The sequence below is a fragment of the Callithrix jacchus genome, chromosome 21 (genome assembly GCF_049354715.1).
Source record: "Callithrix jacchus isolate 240 chromosome 21, calJac240_pri, whole genome shotgun sequence".
NCBI lineage: Eukaryota > Metazoa > Chordata > Mammalia > Primates > Cebidae > Callithrix > Callithrix jacchus.
The window spans coordinates 45,568,333-45,574,332 of record NC_133522.1 but is presented as its reverse complement, the minus strand read 5'-3'; positions in this window follow the sequence as shown (position 1 = coordinate 45,574,332).

Sequence of the window (6,000 nt, the reverse complement as noted above, 5' to 3'; positions counted from 1 at the left end):
ACCTGGCACCATAAAAACCCTAGAAGGAAATCTAGGGAAAACCATCCAGGACATAGGAGTAGGCAAGGACTTCATGAACAAAACACCAAAAGCATTGGCAACAAAGGCCAAAATAGACAAATGGGACCTACTCAAACTCCACAGCTTCTGCACGGCAAAAGAAACAGTCACTAGAGTGAATCAGCAACCAACAGAATGGGAAAACATTTTTGCAGTTTACCCATCTGACAAAGGGCTGATATCCAGAATTTATAAAGAACTCAAACAGATTTACAGGAAAAAAACAAACAAGCCCATTCAAAAATGGGCAAAGGATATGAACAGACACTTTACGAAAGAAGACATATATGAGGCCAACAATCATATGAAAAAATGCTCATCATCACTGTTCATTAGAGAGATGCAAATCAAAACCACATTGAGATACCATCTCACGCCAGTTAGAATGGCGATCATTAAAAAATCTGGAGACAACAGATGCTGGAGAGGATGTGGAGAAAAAGGAACACTTTTACACTGTTGGTGGGAGTGTAAATTAGTTCAACCATTGTGGAAGACAGTGTGGCAATTCCTCAAGGCCTTAGAAATTTGACCCAGCAATCCCATTACTGGGTATATATCCAAAGGACTATAAATCGTTCTACTATAAGGACACATGCACACGAATGTTCATTGCAGCACTGTTTACAATAGCAAAGACCTGGAACCAACCCAAATGCCCATTAATGATAGACTGGATTGGGAAAATGTGGCACATATACACCATGGAATATTGTGCAGCAATCAGAAATGATGAGTTCGTGTCATTTGTAGGGACATGGATGAACCTGGAAACCATCATTCTCAGCAAACTGACACAAGAACAGAAAATGAAATACCGCATATTCTCACTCATAGGTGGGTGATGAAAAATGAGAACACATGGACACAGGGAGGGGAGTACTAAACACTGGGTTCTATTGGGGGGAAAAGGGGAGGGCCAGCGTGGGGGGAGCTGGGGAGGGATAGCCTGGGGAGAAATACCAAATGTGGGTGAAGGGGAGAAAGGAAGCAAAACACACTGCCATGTGTGTACCTATGCAACTGTCTTGCATGTTCTGCACATGTACCCCAAAACCTAAAATGCAATAAAAAATTTAAAAAAAAAGAAACAGTCATAAATTGCATTGCTCACAATGTCACTTTCTTTCTCTCTTAATCCACAAGAGCCATCCCCACATCCCACCACTGCGTTCTCTTTCCCTTACAATATATTTGTGGAAGAAACCAAGTTGTTTGTCCTGTAGTTTCCCACCGTCTGGGACTCTGCTGATTGCCTGACCGTGTTGTTAGTCAAGAGATTCTTCTGTCCCCTATATTTCCTGTAGATTGATAGTTAGATATGGAAGTCTGACTTTTTTTTTTTTTTTGCAAGAATGCTTCATAAGTGCTGATATGCTTTGGCTGTGTCCCCACCCAAATCTCATCTTGAATTCCCATGTATTGTGGGAGGGATCTGGTGGGAGGTCATTGAATCATGGAGGCAGGTCTTTCCTGTGCTGTTATGATAGTGAATAAACCTCATGAGATCTGATGGTTATATAAGGGGGAGTTCCCCAGAACAAGCTCTCTCTTTGCCTACTGCCGTCTATGTAAGACGTGACTTGCTCCTCCTTGCCTTCTACCATGATTGTGAGGTTTCCTCAGCCACGTGGAACTGTAAGCCCAATTAAACCTCTTTCTTTTGTAAATTGCCTGGCTTCAGGTATGTCTTTATCAGCAGTATGAAAACAGACTACTACTATCATGTAATTCTATCAGAAAGCCTTTAGTATTTAGTTGTCTCTCTTTTCAATATTAGCAACCATTTATAATTATTAATTTGTTCCCCTATTTGTATTGAGTTGGAAGATGGCAATATTCTATCACTCCCTTTTTATTTATCTTTAATACAGCTATTAAAAGATAGCTCCCTTTATATCAAAATATCTCATGTGCCCCATAAATATATATACCTACTATGAACCAGCAAAAATTAAAAATAAAAATTATTTTTTGTAAAAGGAAAGCTCCCCTGGTCAAATATATAGATACCCTAGGGCAGGATTCAACCTACAATGGGGCCCAATGGTAAATATTTTTGGCTCTGTGGGCCATATGGTCTTTGTGGCAACTACTGCCATAGTGTGAGAGAGGCCACAGACAAATCCACCGTGTTCCAATAAAACTTTATTCACAAAAACAGAGCAGCAGGCCCAATATGACTCTCAAGCTCTGGTTCTCCAATCCCTGATGTATAGTATACTTTATAAAGGAAAATCAGGATAAATGTTATACCCTTTCTTTTTGTTTATACTTTAAAAAATAGTGAATTGGGGCCAGGCACAGTGGCTCATGCCTGTAATCCCAGCACTTTGGCAAGCCTAGGCGGGTGGATCACGAGGTCAAGAGATCGAGACCATCCTGGTCAACGTGGTGAAACCCTTTCTCTATTAAAAATACAAAATATTAGCTGGGCACGGTGGCATGTGCCTGTAATCCCAGCTACTCAGGAGGCTGAGGCAGGAGAATTGCCTGAACCCAGGAGGCAGAGGTTGCGGTGAGCCAAGATCGCACCATTGCACTCCAGCCTGGGTAACAAGAGTGAAACTCCATCTCAAAAAAAAAAAATAGTGAATTGGTCCCCTGATATTTTCTAAATATGTCTGGGTGTGTGTGTGTGTGTGTGTGTTAGTAACATTAAACAACTAATGGATTTCAATGCAGTGACTATTGTTTGTTTGTCTGTTTTTGAGACAGGGTCTTGCTCTGCTGCACAGCATACAGTGCAGTGGTATAATCATGCCTCACTGCAGCCTTGAACTCTCAGGCTCAAGTGAGCCTCCTGTGTCAGTCTTTCAAGTAGTGGGGACCACAGGTGCGTGCCACCATACCAGGCTAAGTATTTTTATTTTTATAGAATTGGGGTCTCATTACGTTACCCAGGCTGGTCTTGAACTCCTGGGCTCAAGTGATCCTCCTGCCTTGGCTTCCCAAAGCTTTGGGATTACAGGCATGAGCCACTGCACGTGGCATGATTATTCATATTACCACTTATTATAATAAGACTACAGGCTTATTATATAGACTGCAGGCTCCTGAGTCTTTGTGACATGATCCCATAGTATTTGCTGGCTTGCCTGCTTTCGGGTAGGATAACACATTTCAGGCTCATCTTCTTCAATTTCTACCTCAGATCTGAAATCAGCCATTTCTTCAAGGATCTCTAGGTTGTATGTTTTGTTTTTTGGGTTTTTTTGTGTTTGTTTTTGTTTTGGGGGATTTGGTTTTTTTGTTTGTTTGTTTGTTTTAGAGATCACAATATGCACAGTGAGTCTTTGTTGCTGAAGGATTATTCATTGTCTCTAGCCTGTAGCCTAGACCAAAATCAGGAAATATTTCTACGACAGAAAGAAATTCCATCATGAGTGGAGCCTGACACTGCCAAATCAGAAACTCAGAGCAACAAAGTGTTTATTTAAAATAAAAAAAAAATGTGAAGCCCATCATGTTGAACAACTTTGTAAACCAAAGCACAATAAAATGCTATGTAGGAAAAAAGTGTCTATTTAACCTCATAGATCTTACATTCGCATCTCCTCTCAGCAACGCTGAACATTCTTGTTCTCAGCCCAATTACTCACTCACTTCACTTCACATTAAAGACCAATAGTCTAGGAAAGATCACAGCAACTCTGCCACACCAGATAAGATCCCTGAAAGGAGTTGTACATATTTTTTGCCATTCTTTTTGTTTTTAGGGTTTATATTGCTAAGGAGAGGCAAGGTACCGTGTTTTAAAGTCACTTTAAATGCTGTGAAACAGTGTGGTACTATGCTACAAAGCCAATCAATACATAGTGAAGTTCATTTGTTTTATTTTTCTTTTTTCTATAAACTTTGGAAATTACTTTTTTATTTTGATGTATAATCGTAAAAATACTCATGTTGTTACAAAGTCAAATTTTCAAGACAAGATGTTCTCCGTGAGGTTTAGATTCTAACTCCTCTATCCACCTCGCTCCTTTGCGCCATCTATGCGCAGTCATTGTTGACTTACACAATTACTACTATTATCTCACAGGCAAGTGCGCTACAAATGCGTTTCTCACGGTACAGACAAAATACTTCTAAAGCACTGTCACTGTGCCGCATTTTAAATCCAGTCATGTTCATAACCACTGGGACATGCTCTAAGAAATGTGTTCTTAGGCCATTTCGTTGTGAGAACATCATAGAGTGTACTTACGCTTAGCCTATCCCAAGTTTATAAAAAACATTTTTCTTTCTTCAATAATAAACTAACCTCAGCTTGCTGTAACCTTTTTACTTCATAAGATTTTTGATTTTTTTAACTTTTTAATTCATTTGTAATAACGCTTTTCTTAAAACATAAACACATATACAAAAATGCAAAAATATATTTTCTTTATATCTTTGTTCTATAAGCTTTCCACATTTTTAATTTTACTTTTTTACTTTTTAAATTTTTTTGTTAAAAACTAAGACACGAACATACACATTAGCCTAGGCCTACACAGGGTCAGAATCATCCATATCACTGTCATTCACCTGGACATCTTGTCCCACTGGAAGATCTTCAGAGGCCATAACATGCATGGAGCTGTCATCTTCTATGACAACAATGCCTTCTTCTGGACACCCCCTGAAGGACCTGCCTGAGGCTACTTTATAGTTACCTTTCTTAATATAAGTAAAAGAGTACACTCTGAGAGATAAAAAGTATAGAATAGTCAATATATAAACCGCTAACCGTTGTTTATTATTTCAACTATTATATATTGCACATAATTGTGTGTGCTAGACTTTTACACAACCAGCAGCCCTGAAGGTTACACCAGCATCACCACAAACGCATTAAGCTACAATATTACAATGGCTATGACATCACCAGTAAGTTCGTGACAGCAGGAGCTGTGGTGCATGATAAGCATCCAGCCAAAATGTGTTGCTGAGTGCCAGGCAAGCGCCAGTCGGTACATGCCTGGAAGTCTGGACACAGCATCACAGCATGCTTCCTTTCAGATGTACTCCCTTGGGTCTAGTTTTGAATTCTAGGCTTTAATGAAGTAAAGTTGAAGTTAAAACTCTAGGGTCAATTTCTAGCTGTGTCACTTGGGCAAAAATGTAAACTTTCTGAGCTTCTGAATGGAAAGGTTTTCTCTTCTCTTACATACAGTCTTACCTATGGTCTCCTCTGACATATGGCAGGATCAGCAAATAACACAGAAAGGCCTTTTTAATTGTTTGTTTTTTTGAGATGGAGTCTTGCTCTGTGGCCCAGGCTGGAGTGCAGTGGCATGATCTCAGCTCACAGCAGCCTCCACCTCCCGGATCCAAGCATTCTCCTGCCTCAGCCTCCCGAGTAGCTGAGATCGCAGTCATGCACCACCACACCCAGCTCATTTTCGTATTTTTAGTAGAGACAGGGTTTCACCATGTTAGCCAGACTGGTCTCGAACTCCTTACTTCAGATGATCCGCCCGCCCTGGCCTCCCAAGTGCTGGGATTACAGGAGTGAGCCACCACGCCCAGTCAAGGTTTTGTGTTTCAACATAACATCTTACCTGCTATGATTTATTGTGGCATTCAATATCCAGAAACAGCTCAAATTACAGAGACATGATTAGGAAGGCCTTGTTCCCAACGCTGTCTCCTGTGGAAAAGGCAGCTGGGAGTGCCTTTTGTCCTCTGTACAATAGGGAGGTTGGGCCAGGGGTGCTCCAGAGTCTCTCCCCTGTCTGATGCTCTTGCTTCTTACCTGAGATGAGCAGGCATTACGCAAAGCATCACTGCTAAAAGCACTGATAGAAATACTCTCTTCACTGAGGTGCAGCCAGGTTCTCATCACTGAAGGGAATCTAATTTGTTGAGCTCCAGTCTCCATCTGCACTGACAAAGAACTGTGCCCCCGAAAAAGCCTGCGGGCCGCAGCACTGTTCAAACAACCAGAGAATAAAC